The sequence below is a fragment of the Meriones unguiculatus genome, chromosome 2 (assembly GCF_030254825.1).
Source record: "Meriones unguiculatus strain TT.TT164.6M chromosome 2, Bangor_MerUng_6.1, whole genome shotgun sequence".
Taxonomy (NCBI): domain Eukaryota; kingdom Metazoa; phylum Chordata; class Mammalia; order Rodentia; family Muridae; genus Meriones; species Meriones unguiculatus.
The window spans coordinates 37340921-37359029 of NC_083350.1; the positions used below are offsets into that span (position 1 = coordinate 37340921).

At 37.2% G+C, this 18109-nt stretch overlaps 1 protein-coding gene across 3 annotated transcripts in view; it reads right to left on the reverse strand.

Moving 5' to 3' along the window:
- Positions 1-18109, reverse strand: part of Prr16 (proline rich 16) — a 204879-nt gene that overhangs the window by 81812 nt on the left and 104958 nt on the right. The window contains exon 1 of one of the 3 annotated variants that reach the window (XM_060377280.1): positions 8003-8032. The exons of the other annotated variants lie outside the window; for them this stretch is intronic. The gene's annotated coding sequence lies outside the window, so the exon portion shown is untranslated. Of the gene's footprint in view, positions 1-8002; positions 8033-18109 lie in introns of those variants that run through there. 3 annotated transcript variants of the gene reach the window in all.

The following is an 18109-nucleotide window of genomic DNA, read 5'->3' on the forward strand; positions in this document are numbered from 1 at the left end:
ATTATTTATTTCTGTGTGCCCATGTGTTTCTGTGTGTATGTTCATTTACCTGTGGGTACCCAAAGAGGCCAAAAAAGTTATTTGATCCACTAGAGATGGATCATCAGGCATTGTGAACCACCCAATAAGGACGTTGGGAAGTGAACTTTCAATCCTCTGAAAGATCAGTCAGTACCATTTAAGCTTTGCGCCATCTCTCTTTATTTTATTATTTTTATTAAAATTATTAAATTATAAAACAGTAGGTACTGTTGTGATACTGTCATGCATGTTTATAACAAACTCTGATGCTTTTTACTCCCTTTTGCTTTCTTGTACCACCTTCTATTTTCCTTCACTTGCCAATTCCCTTGTTTATCCCAAATAGTCCCCTATTTTCATGCCCTTAAAAAGTATCTATGTTTGCCAGGCAGTGGTATAGCACACCTTTAATCCCAGTTCTCAGGAGTCAGAGGAGAAGGCAGGAGAATCTCTGAGTTTAAAGCCAGCCTCTTCTACTGAGAAAGGTCTAGGACAGCCAAGGACACACAGAGAAATTTTGTCTTGAAACACCAAGAAAGAGAAACGAAGGAAGAAAGGAAGGAAGGAAGGAAGGAAGGAAGGAAGGAAGGAAGGAAGGAAGGAAGGAAGGAAGGAAGGAGCAATAATTGTTTCTTGACTCTGGCTATGTTCTTAAATCATAATTTAAAAAAACTGATATATTAAAATTCACATAGTATAGAAATGCATTGTGTTAAATGTTGCATTTTCTGTGAAAGCAGAATAGAAAGAAATTTCTTGGTCCCAGTGTACTTTGTAACTAGGATGACACTTCCATCCGTTCAAATAAGAGCATTTATTTACATACCCACTGATCAGATTACTTCTCTTCTAAACACACTTTGAATTTTGTATACACAGCATTAATACTTTTTCTTTCTGAAATGTATACTTAAAAGAGAATACTGTGGAAGTTGGATAACCAAAATAACTTTGTTAGCAAAATTTATAGGAAGATGAAATTAGATGACACTTGCATTGTCATGTATGAAAAAATTATAATAGCATAAAATGCCTGGTTTTGCTATTTATCATTTCCATCATTTTGATGATGAAAGTGATAGACAGCCAAAATACCACATAAACTTTCAAGCCGTTGTAGTGTGTGAGAAATAAATGCTGTGACAGCAATGATAGCCTCTTCTTCTCATCTGCAGTTAGTGAACACATAAATTACTCAAGCAAAGCTGTTGTATTAGAAGGTTTCAGAACAGAACCAAAACATTTTAGTGTATATAATTGAATTTCATAATAAGGAATTCTGAATTCTTATCCATTTCTTTAAACTGTTCATCTCTAAGAGATAACTACCTTAAAATTACTCTCAACATGACATTATACAATATTTTCCATAATCATGAAAACTGCATCCACCAGCACTATTTACACATCTTAGTTGTTTTGACAATGCATGTTACTATGGAAAAAAGGGAAGTAATTACACATGTAATTTATAAAACAAAACAAATGAGCAACACACAGAAAATCTTTTTGAATTTACTAAATCAACAGAATAAAATGCAGTTCATAGTTGACTTTATTATGTGCAGTTCATTTGCAATAAAAAGAGATCAAAGAATGCCATCATAATTTAATGTGGGTACACACATTTTTTAAAAATATGTACGTAGTCTTTCTTGCTAGCATGAGTATTTGTATGTGGCATTTGTATACTCACATAAACGTGTGCCTACCTGTGGTGTATGTGCAATTGTGTGTGCTTGTGTTTAGAGACACAAGCTCTCTGTGTTTTTGCTTATATTTTATTTGTTTGTTTTGTTTTTGCTTGTTCATTTTTTTATTTTTTATTAATTACACTTTATTTACTTTGTATCCCCCCCTCTAGTTCCCTCCGTCCTCCCCTCCCGATCTCTCCCTTCCTCTCCCTTTCCACACATGCCCCTCCCCAAGTCCACTGATAGGGGAGGGCTTCTTTTCCTTCCTTTTGATCCTAGTCTGTTAGGTTTCATCAGGAGTGGCTGCATTGTCTTCTTCTGTGGCCTGGTAATGCTGCTCCCCCATCAGGGGGAGGTGATCAAAGAGCAGGCCAATCAGTTCATGTCAGAGACAGTCCCTGTCCCCATTACTATAGAACCCACTTGGACACTGAACTGCCATGGGCTACATCTGTGCAGGAGTTATAGGTTATCTCCATTCATGGTACTTGGTTGAGTACCAGTCTCAGGGAAGACCCCTGCACTCAGACATTTTGGATCTGTTGCTCTCCTTGTGGAGCTCCTGTCCTCCCCAGATGCTTGTTCATATTTTTAAAGACAGGTTTTTTCACTAAACTTGAAGCTTGTCAACTGGTTGGACTCTCTGGGCATTACAAACCACGGATCCTGTCTTCATTTTCCAAGCATTGGGATTGCAAATGTGAGCATCTATGCCTGGATTTCCTTTTCTTTTCTCAAATGTGAGCATCTATGCCTGGATTTCCTTTTCTTTTTTAATTAAATTTTTATTTTTTAATGTTAACTTTGTATCCCAGCAATATACCTGGATTTTCATGTGAGTGCTGGGAAACCAAATTCAAGACTTTGTTGTTCTATGGTAAGAGGTTTATTTAGCCTCTCAACAGCTCCTATAGAGTACTTAAAGCAGTGATTGTGGCAGGAAAATATAGAGAATTATATGTATGTATATATATATATATGAACATATGTGTATTTGTATTTGTATAAATACTTTCCCCAGACAATTATTGCAATTCAAAGAGTTACTATAAAATGTATAAAAAATATTGTTATTTAATGCTATCAGAGATTCTAGAACACTGTTAGATTAAATCTAAATAATATAACATTTAAGAAAAAAACAAGGTGTTTTTCTTCATTGTGAAGAACTATATACCAGAATTTGACAATCATTGATACATATAGTCACAGTAATATGAATATTATCATTACTAATAACCACATTTTAGTGAATTCTTTCATGAGCCAGTCATTGACTTTTCTTTTTTTTTTTTTTTTTTTTCAATGCAGTTTATTCAGGAACATTGAACAATCCTCGGACCCCGGGGAAAGCCAGCCCACAGCTTAAATAGCCTCTGGGTAGCCAACCCAGGCATGCCACGGGGGCAATGCACTTGACATTCAGTTTCTATTCTCTCTTCTTCTTTTTTTTTAAACAACATTTTATCTATTTTATTGTATGGGTGCTTCGGCTGCATGTATGTTTTTGTAGCATGTGTCTTTCTGGAGGCCCATAGAGGCCCTCAGATCCCTTGGAGTAAGAAATGACTGTGAGGTGCCATGTTATTGGGAATCAAACCAAGGCCCTCTGGAAGAAGAGCCAGTGTTCTAACCACTGAGATACCTCTCTAGCCTCTCTGCTTTATCCTTAGCTATAAAAACTGGTGCCCAAGAAGTCAAGCACACAGAAATGCCTTCATGAACAAAAATATGACTCAAAAGGAACTCCCTCAGAACTTGAAATTAATGAAAAATCAAAATCATACACATGCTTTTGAATAGATAAAAGTACTATGAGTAATATTGTCATAAATATTAAAAAATCTTGGTTCTAAGATTTTTTAATTTTCTAAGAAGAAAATTCATGTATTTTTTTCACTGTGGCCTTTGCCCACCTGGTCTAAGCACCAGTGTGTTAAATCCACTGCTTACGAGAAAAGACAACAAAACCTACATCAGGCTAGCTATCCCTGGTTATACTGGGACTGAGTTGGGTTACATAAAATGTAAAGAGATTATGATAACTGAAAATTAAATAGAAAGCCTTTTGCACAATTGGAGTGGCATCAGTGAAAGTAAGAAATTAGGATCCAATGGGAAACACTCAGAAATTAGGCATGCTCCTCTCCAACTTGGGACACAAGTTTTTAAGGCAGAAAATATATTTCAAAGAGTACTCACAAAATAGACACTAAAAAGCCTTGAAATAAGATCAGTGATCTCTCTTTTTATTATTTATTTAAAAACACTTACTTATTTTAACCTAGTAAACCCACAAAGTGGGTTTTATTTCACATTGGGAAAACTGAATCAGAGTAGTTAAGTAGTTTATATTAGGATAAAACTTGAAGATAAATATTCTAAGCCAGGAAGTTTACTGAGACTCTTCTGCTTTGCAAAGAAGCTTATTAGAATTAGGTTTTAATATGAAAAGCTTGAATCCTATTCTAGATAGAGTAAATTGAAAACACTAGTTGTAATACACTTTTACTCCTGCACAGTGTTTTTGTGTTTCATTTGGAAATAGGGTGTCACAGTGCAGCCCAGGCTAGAGTTGAACTGTTGAGTTCTCCTTTCTGAGAACTAGGATTAGAGATTTCGGGCAACATGACTGATAATGTTCTATTTTAAATAAAGAAATAAGAAGGGATAATTAAGGATGACTGAGCAGCAGATGAGGAGTCCAATGTCAGAATTTTAAGTGTGAATTACTGGAATTCACATTCTAAAAAAAAATTTGACACACATAGTATTCAAATATCATTTTAGAAAAGGATTTAGTGTTAGAGTTGAGACAAAAATAATACTGTAATATTCCTTTCAATACATTTATTATTCTTAAGGTAGTGGTAACTAGTTGATTAATTATTACAACAGTTATGCAAATTCTTTTAAGATTAAAATAATGTTAATAAGTCAATTAAAATTATTTTGTACATTATTTTTTTACAGAGTAAGCTGTGTGGCAAGATTCCTTAAAATCAATGTACAGTATTGACATTTATCTAAAACACACAGTTATCTTGAGATAATAAGTTCCAGAGTGATTGATATAGATGAAGCTCTGAATCTAATATATATTATAGGAAACAAGAAGTCAATATACAGTATGTACATATAAGGAACAGAAAAGAGCAAGACAACAGATGAGCACTTTAAATAAGTATTAACCGAACAGGAATATGCTTTCCTTCACTTGGGAAATCACTTGTGACATCACACCACTTGTGATGCTATGTGTAGGAAAATGCTGTTGTTCCACACAGTTTAAAATCAATAATCAGCAGGGTGCTCATCTTAATAAGAAAATGTATGCACTGTGGTAGACTGACACATCTTTTTTATTTTCTCATAATATTTCAAAATCTGTTAACCTTTTACCCAATTTTTCTTTCATCATCATCATCATCATCATCATCAACATCATTATTATTTACAATTTATTTGCTTTGAATCCCAGTTTGGTAGCTCCCTCCCTCATCTCCTCCCAGTCCCAGCCTCCCTCCCTCTTCCTCCCATATCCCTCTTGCCTAGTCCACTGATAACTGAAATCAGCTTCCTCTACTGTCTGACTCTAGCCTATCAGGTCCCATCAGAACTGTCTGAATCCTCTTCCTCTGTGAGCTGGCTAGGTTGCCCCAGGGAGAAGTGATCAAGGAGCAGCAAACTTAGTTCATGTCAGAGACTGTCACTTCTCCACTTACTAGGGAACTCACATGGAGACTGAGTTGTCTATGGCTACATCTAAGCAGGGGTCTAGGTCCTCTCTATGTATGATCTTTGGTTGATGCATCAGTCTCTGCAGTACCCTCTGGGCCCTACGCTTTTTGGCTTTTTGGTTTCTTTGTGTGCCTCCTGTCCCCTCTGGGTCCTTTTATATCCTCCTTCTTTCATAAGACTTCCTGTACTCTGCCCAAAGTTTGGCTGTGAGTCTCTGCATCTGCTTTGATCCCTGCTGGTTGGGGTCTTTTAGAGGACATCTGTAGTAGGCGCCTGTCCTGTTCTCTCTCTTCTATTGCTTTTGGAGTCTATCCTGCTTTCCCTTCTGAATGAGAATTAACCATCTTCCCTAGGGTCTTCCTTGTTGTTTAGTTTGGTTAGGTCTGTAGATTTTAGTATGTTTTCTCCTATATTATATGGCTAATATCCACTTTTAAGTGAGTATATGCCATGTCTGTCTTTCTGCTTCTGGGATACTCAGATGATATTTTCTAGTTCCATCCTGAAAATTTCATTATTACCTTGTTATAGCTGAGTAGAATTCTATTGTGTAAATGTACCACAATATCCATTATTTGGTTGAGGATATATAGGTTATTTCCAGATTCTGGCAATTACAAATAAAGCTGCTATGAACTTAGTTGAGTAAATGTCCTTGTTGTATGGTTGAGCATCTTCCGGATATATGCCTAGGAATGGTAAAGCTGAATCTTGAGGTCACACTATTCCCAGTTTTCTGAGGAAGCATCAGATTGATTTCCAAAGTGGTTGTACAAGTTGACATTCCCACCAGCAATAGAGGAGGGTTCGACTTTCTCTACATCCTCTCCAGAATATGCTGTCACTTGAGTGTTGATCTTAGCTATTTTGATGGGTTTGAGTTGGAATCTCAGAGTCATTTCTGTTTGTCCAAGGATTCTCTGTTTGTCCAACGTCCGACATAGGGTTGGTGAAGATATTTAATTTTTAACAATTAAGACTTTCCTTTCACGTAGAGAAGGAACAAGTACTTTGCTGTCCTTTTGAGAAATGTTTTTTTTCCACTCTTAATTCACCTTTCTTTTTAAAACTTAATTTCAGTTCATTTTCAATTGAAATAAAATTACAACACTTGTCAAATTTCCAGCTCCAGCTCCTCCTAGCTACTCTTCTGAGGAAAAGTCCTTTTGAAAGTCTGAAAACAACTGCTGAGTCAGTCCAGTGAGGATGTGTCGGTGTTGTGTGGGCTGAGTACCATGCTGTGTGTAAGGTCTTGGCTTCCCTTTGCACAGGCCATCTCACAGGAGGGATGAGAAGATACATGACAGCACACGGCAGGGCTTTTTAAGCTCTTCCCACCTGCAACCTTTTTTTTGTCTGAGAAAACTCTACATAAGCCTATGTATTAATTAGTTTTCTGTTTCTCTGATAGAACACCATGACCATGACAACTTATAAAAGAAAGAGTTTTAGGTAGCTTATAGTTTCAGAAGGTTAAAGTCTGGTGATCATTATAGCATGGCAGCAGGCAGACAGGTGCTAAAGCAACTGTTGAGGACTTACATCTCGAAACACAACCCAGAAACAAAGAGATCTAACTGTGAAGAGTGTGGGATTTTGAAACCTCAAAGCTCACGCACAGGAACACATCTCCTCCAATAAAGCCACACCTTGTAATCCTGTACAAACCGTTCCAGGAACTGCGGACCGTGTATTAAAATATATTCATCCATGGGAGCCATTCTCATTCAAACCACCAAAGCCTAAGTTTTGAAATAAATTTATTCAAATAAATCTTTTTTATTTGAAATAAATCTTTAGCGTTGATAATTTTTTTTATTTTAAAGGATGTACACAAAGATGCATGCTAATGTTACAAATATGCTTATTTAATTTACATAAGCATTAAATCTTGGCTAAACACTCAGATTTCAAAGTGCCTTAGTTAGGATTGCTATTGCTGTGAGGAAACACCATGACGAAAAACAAGCAGGGGAAGAAAGGGTTTATTTGGCTTACACTTCCATGACACTGTTCATCACTGAAGAAAGTCAGGACAGGAACTTACACAAGGAAGGAACCTGGCGGGGAGGAGCTGTTTACTGGCTTGCCTCCAAAGGCTTCATCAGCCAGCTTTCTTATAGAACCCAGGACCAGCAGCCTAGGATGGCACTCCCCAAAATGTGCTGGCCCCTCCCCTCTCAATTACTAGTTAAGAAAATGCCTTATGTAAACATTTTCTCAATTAAGATTCCCTCTTCTCAAATACCTCTTAGTTTGTGCATCATGTTGACACAAGGCTTGCCATCATGCAAAATTTGCCAGTATTTTAATTTTATATTAATAAATGCTGGAAACACTTCTGGCTAGACAGGTTATAGACCATTGAGAAGAACATACTATTGTTATTTTGCTAAATGCACATAGGGAAACGTGATTGCTAATGGCTTACCATAATAACCAGACAATCTGTCTCTCAACCTTCATCTGAGAAACCTCTGTGGTGACTAACACAGATACCAAGAGCTGGTCAAGTTGTAGAGAATGAGAGACTGCAGAGTGCTTACCTCTAAATGAAATATATATGTCTCACTTCTTCCTCCCATGGCTCAGGAATCACTCTAGACAGGGGGACATATTGAGTGTAAGTGACAGAGGTGGTGATGACTCTAAAGGAATGATGTCTTTGGGAAATAAAAACTCACACGTGGTTTCTTCTCTCTGCACAAAACCGATACAAGCCTAATCCAGATCAAAGTTCAACATGAAGGTGGGAGTTGGGCACAGAATCTCATCCCTAACTGTCATGTTATTGACAAATGTTAGCTAAGAAACAGTTTCCTATTCATAAATCATAGAAAGGACATAGACGCCCCCCCCCCCCCGCTCAGATGTAGCCCATAGACAGCTCAGTCTCCATGTGATTTCCCTAATGATGGGAGAAAAGACAGTCTCTGACATGAACTAGGGTGCCTGCTCCTTGATCACTTCTCCCTGGTGGTGTGACCTAGCCAGCCCACAGAAGAAGAGAATCCAGGCAGTCCTGATGGGACCTGATAGACTGGAGTCAGACAGTGAGGGAAGATGACATCCCCTAACAGTGGACTAAGGGTGAAAGATAGGAGAGGAAGAGGGATGGAGGGTGGGACCAGAAGGTAATGAGGAAGGGGGCTACAACTGGGACACAAAGTGAATACATTATGAAAAATAAAAAATAATAATAATTAAGATAAAATTTTAAGTCTAAAAAGAAAAAAAGAAGATAGGCCCTGTTAAGTCAAGCATGTTCCGGTGGAATACCACACATGCAGCACAAATTGGACTTGATGGGGGAAAAAAGAAAAAATCAACATGAAGCTGGTTGAGTAGAGATGAAGATATATCTGGGAATAGATGGGTGTTGTCTAAGTACGATCAAAACATATTGCAGGAAGCTCTCAAAGAGCTAACACATATGAAAATAAATACGCACATAGTACAAAATGGCAGTGGCATGTTTAGGGTCATTTAAGGTAGTGCTGGAAATATTGTCCTGAACCCTAACCAAATTCATTTAATGGTTTATGAAATTCAAGTCAGGAACCCAAAGAGTAATTTTAAAAATCAAATATTCTAAACTAATTTAGTCCAGGGTTTTACTAATTCATTCTATGCTGAGGAGTTGTCTTAGGCAGATGTAAGGAGACCTTATTTGACTTTTGCAATTAGTAAATCCTCAGAGCTGAGATGTTTCAGGTAGAACCTGAGTTGCCTGGCCTGGTGAGACATTCAGGGCTGAGTAAGTAGTCTATGTTCAGAACCACGGCTACTGTGAAGTTTTGTGACGCAACACAGTCACAGACTTCCAGAAATTCATTGCACATTTGATTCTGAATTGATTTTGGTAACTGTGCAAACACTTTGCCATTGCCAAGTTCTTCATGACCTTCCCATTCAGTTAAAGACTCCTTAGGTCATGGGCTACAGTTCAGGAAGCTGGGTTTTAAAGGGCCTCCAGCATGGTAAACAGGCGATAGACACTGAAGATGACTGTTTCAGAAGCTAGTTTCTTGATTGTAAACATGAGATTTGATATCACACACCAGAAAAAAAAATCTGGCTTTGGGAATTGCTAAATATTTCATCTTGAGCTATCCAAAGCACACCTAAACAGACAGTCCATTATGATATGGAGACAGTCTTTGTACATATTTAAGAGCGTTGGTTAAGCATCAATTTTCATATTGTCTAGTGAGTTAAAAAAAGCAATAAATGAAGTATAATAAATTCAAACAGCATTCATAAAAATGTTTTAAAATTCAAGACTGAAGGCAAGAAAAATAGCAATTCACTTCAGGGTGTCACTCAAGTGTGATGTACTTTTATTTCTTAGACCAGTCTATTTCCCTGGACTTAACTAGGGCTGTATAGTAATGACCTGACCTCTAAGATTTTTCCCTCTTCTTAAGTTTTATAAATTTTAATGTATTATTGCAAAATATGCTTAGTCAGACTCTAAACCAGAACTCAGGGAAATGAAGAAATTGAGTTTTATATTTAGTTCAGGTACCACTTTTCAAGAATAAACAATAAATTCTTCCTCTGTGTCCTGGATGCTACACTATCTCTCAGGCTTTGAGGTGGGTTCCAAGATCTCCAAGGAACTCATGCTGCCACAGGTAGTAACACACTCAGTAGGGTAGTGTTGTCTTTACTCATTGTTTATCACTCGCTGTGGCTGAAGCTTTTGCATCTGAGGAAGCAAAAATAAAAAGAAATGCATGGTTGTCCTTTCCATTATTCCATGAATGAAAACGTTATGCTTTCGGTGTGATCTTCACCTTTTTGAATATGTAATGTCATTTCTTATTAAATTAAAAGCTTTCATCTGCTCACTTAACTAAAGCATTTTACATCTTTTCTTTGGCATTTCCAAATTGCAAGCATGACCACTCTTGTGATTTGGAGCCATTATTAAGTAAAATAAAGGTAACTAGCACAACACTGTAATACTGTTTTAATTAAGATTCCTACTGCGATGATGGAACACCATGACCATGGCAATGCTTATAAAAGAAGCATTTAAATGGGGCTTGATTACAGGTTCGGAGGTCCACTATCATGGCAGGAAGCATGATGGCATGTGGGCAGACATGGTGCTGGAGAGGTAGCTGGGAGATCGGCATTCCAATAGACAGGCAGCAGGAAGAGAGTGAGACATTCTGCCTGGCTTGAGCATCTAAAACCTCAAAGCTCATCCCAAGTGACACTCCTCCTCCAACAAGGCCAAGCATCCTAATAGTTCCACTCCCTGATGCCCAAGTATTCAAATATATGAGCCTATAGTGGCCATTTTCATTTTAACTACCACAAATACCATGAATGAAAATCTCATAGACAGAAGTGCTATTAAATTACTACAGGAATGATAGCATATATAATATGGACGTTGGACAAAGATGCTTCCTGTATAGGGTGGGGACAGATGGGAAGGAACAAAATTTGGCCATGTTATTCAGAACAGCATATAATGTTTTAAGTCCAACTAGTTTTTCATTTCTAAAATTTTTTGTCTTGGTTCAGATATGAAATGTCTCCCACAAAGACACAGGTGTTAAGGGTTGGTTTCCAGTCTGAGGGTTTTAGGGAAATAATCGGATACTGAAGACAATGCCTAATAATTCACTAATCATTTGATGGATTCATAATATAATTCCATCATTGGGGAGACATTAAAAAGTATCTTTTTTATTTCTTATACCATCACAAAATGGCCTATGCACCTCTCTCTATCTCACTCTCTCTTTTGTTTGGTTTTCGAGACAGGATTTCTCTGTGTAGCTTTGATTGTCCTGGACTCACTTGGTAGATCAGGCTGGCCTCAAACTCACAGTAATTACCCTGCCTCTGTCTCCCACATGCTGGAATTACAGGCATGTGCCACCGTACCCAGTTTACATCTCTCTTTACCTTTCCGGTTACCTTACTAGAGAGGGGATCTTTGTTGATCTTTGCACTTTAATAATAACACACAATGCTTGATCCACAACAAATGTGTAAATACGTGTTTTAAAGATTTTTTTTTAAAAGTCAGGACATCTTTGAAATGCCTAAAAAATCTCTGGAACACCAGAGAAACCTGGGTCAATTGCCTAAATGATGACAGCTGCTGTGCCCGGGCTCCGTGAGCCTTCGTAGTATCACAGAGCTGGTGGACAGCCCACAGCCCACAGCCTACATAGTTAGCACGCAGGAGGAAGTATTTTCTACTCAGGTAACAACTTAGGAAGCTGTCCCTGCATGAGGCAGCTAAGCTTCGACCTGCAACCTAGTTCATCCAAATGTCATGAGGTTTTGCAGTACACATATTCACCAGTATAAGAGATAGGATATAGTCTTTTCCCTGTGCTAATCCCTGATGTGCTCAATACAATACCCCCAGGAGGTTAATGTGACTCACTGCTTTCCACCTTGTGGCCAGGCCTTGGTAATTTTTAGAACTCTCAGGTGGTGTAACAGATTGTATTTTTCAAGTATTGTGACCTCCCTCTCTGTCTCTGTCTCTCTCTCTCTCACACACACACACAGACACACAAATGGGGCAATATGTCAGGTATTCTACTTTCAGTGTTCCTATTAAAATATTGCATTAGAAATCCTACAGGAAAAAGTGAGATGCTCAGGTCTTCTTTCCTCCTGAAATGAGTAGAACTTTGTAACTCTCTCCACAAACAAAGTGCTGAATGGCATCTGGTGTTAAAACATAAAAGGCCACATGACTTTATTTTTTGTTTTTTTAGTGTGATGGTTGTCTTTAATTTATTTTTTTTTAATTTGTTCACTTTAGATCCTGATTATCGCCCCCTCCCTCATCTCCTCCCAATCACACCTGCCCTCCTTTTTCCCCACACTTCCCCTCACATAGTCCTCAGAAAGGAGGAGCTCTCCTCCCCTACCATCTGGCCCCAGCTTATCATGTCTCATTAGGACTGCTTGCATCCTCTTTTTCTGTGGCCTGGCAACACCCTTCCCCCACCACCAAGGGAAGAGCTGGTAACAGAGTCCATAGCAGAGACAAGTCCTGCTCTTCTTACTAGGGAACTCACATGGAGACTGAGCTGCCCACTGGCTACATCTGAGCACGGAGTCTAGGTCCTCTTCATGCATGGCCCTTGGTTGGTGCATCAGTCTCTGTAGGCCCCCCTGGACACATCTTTGTTGGCTCTGTTGGTGTTCTTATGGAGCTCTAGTCTGCTTTTTTTCATGGCTCACTCTTTTAAGCCACTTGCCTTTATAAACCAGCCATGTTGTTAGCAAGGAGAAGCTACATAGAGATGCCCCAAATAAATATTCCAACCAAAAGCTACGTTAGGCCTTGTAGTTTTGTGTGGTGGAATAAGAACATAGAAAATTCTAAAACTTCAACATTCAAGTTTTCTGGAAATCGTGATAATAATAGAAACGAGATTTTATTACCATGTTAAACCATAGATTATGGGATGACTTTTTAGGTATCCATAGACAACCAATATGGATCTGGAAGACTGCTTGGACTCTGGAATCAGTTAGCATCTGGAGTTAAGGGAATCTGATGTGCCCTATACATGCTCATTTCACACCCCTGCAGCTAACATTACCATCATAGAAGATGGTAATTTAAAAATTATCATCAAAATTACCAACAAAATAATTTAAAAAATAATATTCAAATTCGTACTGAAAAAAGCTTCGAGCTCATATCTGAAGCCCTCTGCAACATTTTTATGTGTTTTCAACTATATCTCTCTGACATGGTTTGAAGCTCACAGATACTGCTGCCAGTATTAATTTGCTTTGGTTAAAAATTTTATTTTTAATAAATGTAAATTATCTCTGGTTAAAAAAAAAAAGCCAAACTCAGCTCCATTCAAATGATTTGAGTTAATAACTCATTTCTCTGAAATACAGCTTTGCTCCTTCACCCTGAAATTCTACTGTAATCTCTCTTTAAAGACAGTGGCTCATCACTATCTTCTTTCTTTTTTTTTACATAAGTGCTAAACATTGAAACTAGAGCCCGTGGATGTACGCATGCTATGCAAACACACCATGTCACGGGCCCTGTCCATTTACTCACCAACAAATCTATTCACTGACATTCCATAAGCCTTCTTGGGACATGACATTCCAGTCTGCTAAACAGTATACTGAGGCTAATATAACTCAACTGTTTTGCAGATTAGAATTTATATTTAGATCTATGTTTCAGCTCTCCAGTCTCTAAAAGGAATAATTGCACGCTGTTACTAGGGTTGCCATGGGAATTTAGGAAAAACAGCAATTGAAGTGTATCCATAAGATATACTGAATTAGATCTACAGTTGTGAAGATAAGTAGTAAAGATGATCTCTGAGCAGATCCCTTAATAGACCTCACCACCTTGTTCAAGACAGTCACTTAATACCAATCATATTTGATTATGCACTGATAAAGTGACATCAAACTGGTGAATTATTTATTTGAAAGGTAAAAGAAATATTCATAGTCAAGAGATGACTGGGATTTATGATCAAAAGTAATGTTTCCAACACCTGTGCACAGTGTCTTCTGACAAACTATATGGAAAATTGAAAAGCCACATTATAATGGCTTAGCTAGAAAAAAGATTTTATGAACCAGAACTGCTAGCAGCTTGTGAACAAACTCCTCCCCTAGAAAAGTGCAGCTTTCAGCCCGTTTCAAGGTGCTGAGAGAGTACAAACAAAGCAACTTTTGTCAGTCTCTGCTGCTGATCCTAACACCCAGCGGAGGGAGAGGATCTGCATTAAGGGAGAAGATAATGGAGGCCTCCATAATCAGCAGGTGAGGAGATGAGACAAAATGAAAGGTTTATAAACATAATGCTTACTTTGTGAAACGTTGATCTCCATCTGAATGGTTCTAATCAGTATCATTACAGGACTTTCTTGAAAAGACAGAGAAGAGTGGAAAAAGAATACTTGCAAACACATGTAATGTGGCTAAAGAAAAGGGCGTCCCCAATATTCTGAGCTCCTGGTGTGATAGTCTTTCAGTAAATAAAAGATATGTTTTATCATGAAAGCTAATGATAGGCAACTTTTATCGAAGTGAACTATATAGCATAAAGAGATAACGGTTGTAACTATTTTCTTTTTAACGCTTTATTTGGAGGCTGAGCCCAGACCATACCAAGCAAGTACTGAACCACTGAGTCACACCCCTGCCCAGAGTTGACAATTTTCATAATTTGTAAGTGGATAGATGAACATACATTCTCTGAAGCTAAACCTTTTGGGAAGAAACAACACAAATTTTCATATAAAATAGATATTCAGAAGAAAGAGCTTGACCCAAAGTTTAGGGAAAAAAAATACTACATTGCATCCCTGTTTGTCTTGTATATCACAGTGACAGACACAGGCCACCAATGAAGGTAATGTTACTGTAATTACAGCTCACTTACTCAGTATAATTTTGTATAAGAGCAAATTATTTACACTGAATCATAGGACCAGAAAATTCCTACTGTGTTATGCTTACTGAGGACCTCAGTTTTTAAATAACGTGAATGTATGAGCTGAATATTAATAGAAGAAAAAAAAGAGTCCATAGATTTTGGGCTTATAGCTGACTTTTTTCCTTTTACCTTTTTACTATTTTTCAAAGTATTTTTGGTGGTATATCTATCTTTATACTAGTTTTTATTTTAGTTCTCGCCTCGTTTTCATCCCTTCTCTCCTCCTTTTTTTTCTTATGTTTGTAAGTTACCACCCTAATTAAAAGTTTGATCTAAATAATCCAAAATTATTGGGTTTACATAACATTTCATTAATTTTCTAACAGAGTGACTTTAGTTTTAGTCTGCAAGACACACATGAATCTATCATCTCCAACTCTGATTTCTAGAGAAATCAAGTGAGTTGGCGGACTTAAAGATCTTCCTATTTCACCTGACCCATAGCCATCATTCAATAAAGGATCATATGCTTTTTTGTCTCCCCTTCCCATCCGACCCACTGTAAACAGAAGCAGAAGACACATCAAACATTATATAACCAGAGCACACACACTTGTGTTTCCTTTCATGCATCATTGACTGGTGTGAAAAGATTTTTTAAAAGTACTCTTGGAAGCAGTACTCAGAACGTGGTGTTTCCTCAAATATCAGAGAGATATCTACTCCTAAAGAGGTGAGTGTGTAAATCATATTAGACACTGAAAGGGCAAATTTTAATTTGAGGTTCCACAGCCTCTCTTCCAAATGTCTATTTTCTCTGTTCTTTCACATATTACATCCAACTGAGGTTTTTTCTCTCTCTCCTTCTCCTTCCAGTCCCTCTCCCATATCCTCTGCCATGCCCCCACCAACCCTGGATACATTCCTCATCAGTTTTCTTTCAGAAAAGGGCAGGCCTTCCAGGGATATGAAACAAGCATGGCATAACAAGTTACAGTGAGACTAAACACATACCTCATATCAAAGCTGGATGAGGAAACCCAGGAGGGGAAATTCTAACTGAATAGAAGTTCACTGAATTATACATGTTTAGAGACTGGTTGATTTTTGATGTGTGATATTTTTATTTATTTGCAACCTTTTTTATATAAGTTTATAAAATCTAAAAAATAAATATTCAGATCACAGAAACCTGTGAAAAAGAAAGCTGCCTTGAAGAAAACATCTCTATTATTTCTTTGATGTTTTATTTTCTAAAAACTGAACTAACTTACCTGCAAGTAAGTTATTTATAACCCATGAAAATGAAGGCTTACCAAGCTCACCTTCTAAACCTCAGTGATCAACCCCCATATAGAATTTTTAATTGTTTTTCTTTTTGTTTCGTTTTTTTAAATTTTTATCTTATTTCATTTTAATTCTTCAGAGTTTACAACTTTTTATAACTGAGATTTCATGTTAGTGACTCTTTAACAATGGATATTCCAAAACTTCAAACAAGGGTACTTAGATAAAAATACAAAACTCTCTATGCTTCAATTTCTTTGTTAAAATTTCAAAGAACATCCTTGGAATACATTTTGCTTTTATCTGTATACATGGCTATATATAGTTTCTTGTGAATTACATTTACTTGAGCTCACAAGATTATATAATTATTTGAGACCTGTTTCCTGGAATTCACCTATGCTTTTCTTTCTTCCTTTTTTTCTTTTTAAGTCTCTCAACATGAATAAAACTTAAAGTGTTTATAAGGTTTATAAGATTCCTCCAGGGGAAAAAATGATAAGGGAAAATTATAAACACTCACATATGTTTGTGTATGTGCTCACACATACAAGATAGTTGAGGTTCATTCTACAGAGTCTTGAAAGAAGACTTGAAAACCAAGAGAATTGATAACATTGGATTCCAATAAATAAATAAATAAATAAATAAAACAGTCAAGCTCAAGAATGGCTGTTATTTCCATTTGATTCTAAGGGCAGAAAAAGAAAGGTCCTGTGTGACAGTTAGGCAGGCATTCACTCTTAGTCATCTATGGTCAAACATTTTATTCTATCAATGACTTTAACATAAGGAATGAAAGCCTGGAAATTAGGATAGGCCATATATTTTACTCAGTCTACCAGCTCAAATTGTAAATCTCACCCAAAACATTCTGATAAACACACTTAAACTGTATTTGTATCTAGACACCCCATAACTCTGCCAAACTACCATGTTAAATATGACATCACAATGTTGTATTCAGGTAATAAAATATAAGTGAAAAGAGTCATAGCTTCCCCCTAATGCATACTATGCCAAGTAGAAAGCACATTACCTTTAGGCACAGCACATAGAAAATGTGTAATTTCCAAAAGAACATTAACAGATTCTGACAATAACTTGTGTGTGGATTAGAGTGGAACAACAGATCCTGAAATTTGTTTTATTTCTTTTTCCTAAAAGCACATAAAATAAAGTAAAAAAAGAAAACAACAAACAATGGGTTTACATTAAACTAAAACATTTCTGCACAGCCAAGGAAGTAGTGCAAAGTCAGGCTGCAGAACAGGAGAAAATATTTGCAGTGCATGCATCAGCCATGGGGTTTATATGCAGGATATAAAGGAAATAACAAAACTTGAAAGCACATAAACTAATTCAAATATGGACAATAGATGAAAATAGACATCCCACTAAGGAGACAACAATAACAGGATGAATGTCGTAACATCACTAATCACCAAGGAAATGCAAGTCGAACTCTGAATGATATTGAGAAGAGCAACTTAAAAACCTAAAGTCGGCAATTAATGCAAAGTCTTGCTGAAAGGTGTAGTCTCATATTCTACTGGTGGCACTGTACCAAAGAAGCCGTGTAGAATGGTATGGAGGCCTCTCAAATAAAATTAGAACTGCTTCACCATCCAGCAATCTTGGAATGTACCCAACAAAATGACATCATCGAGTTGAAGAGACATTTTCAGCGCCATGTTCACTACAACGCTCTTCACGGGAGCCAGGAAATGGAGGCAGCGCATGCGTTCGTAAACTGATGAGCAGATAAAATAAGGTGGTATAACTACACAAGCGCCTTTGCTCAGCGATGGAACCTTATAATTCATAGGAACAAAGAACTGCACCTCAGTTGTCACATTAGACAAGCCAGGAACAGAAGAAGATAAGCTCTGCATGATCTCACTAATATGTAGAATCCAAAAGGAATTGCTTTTAAAGAAAGCAAGAACAA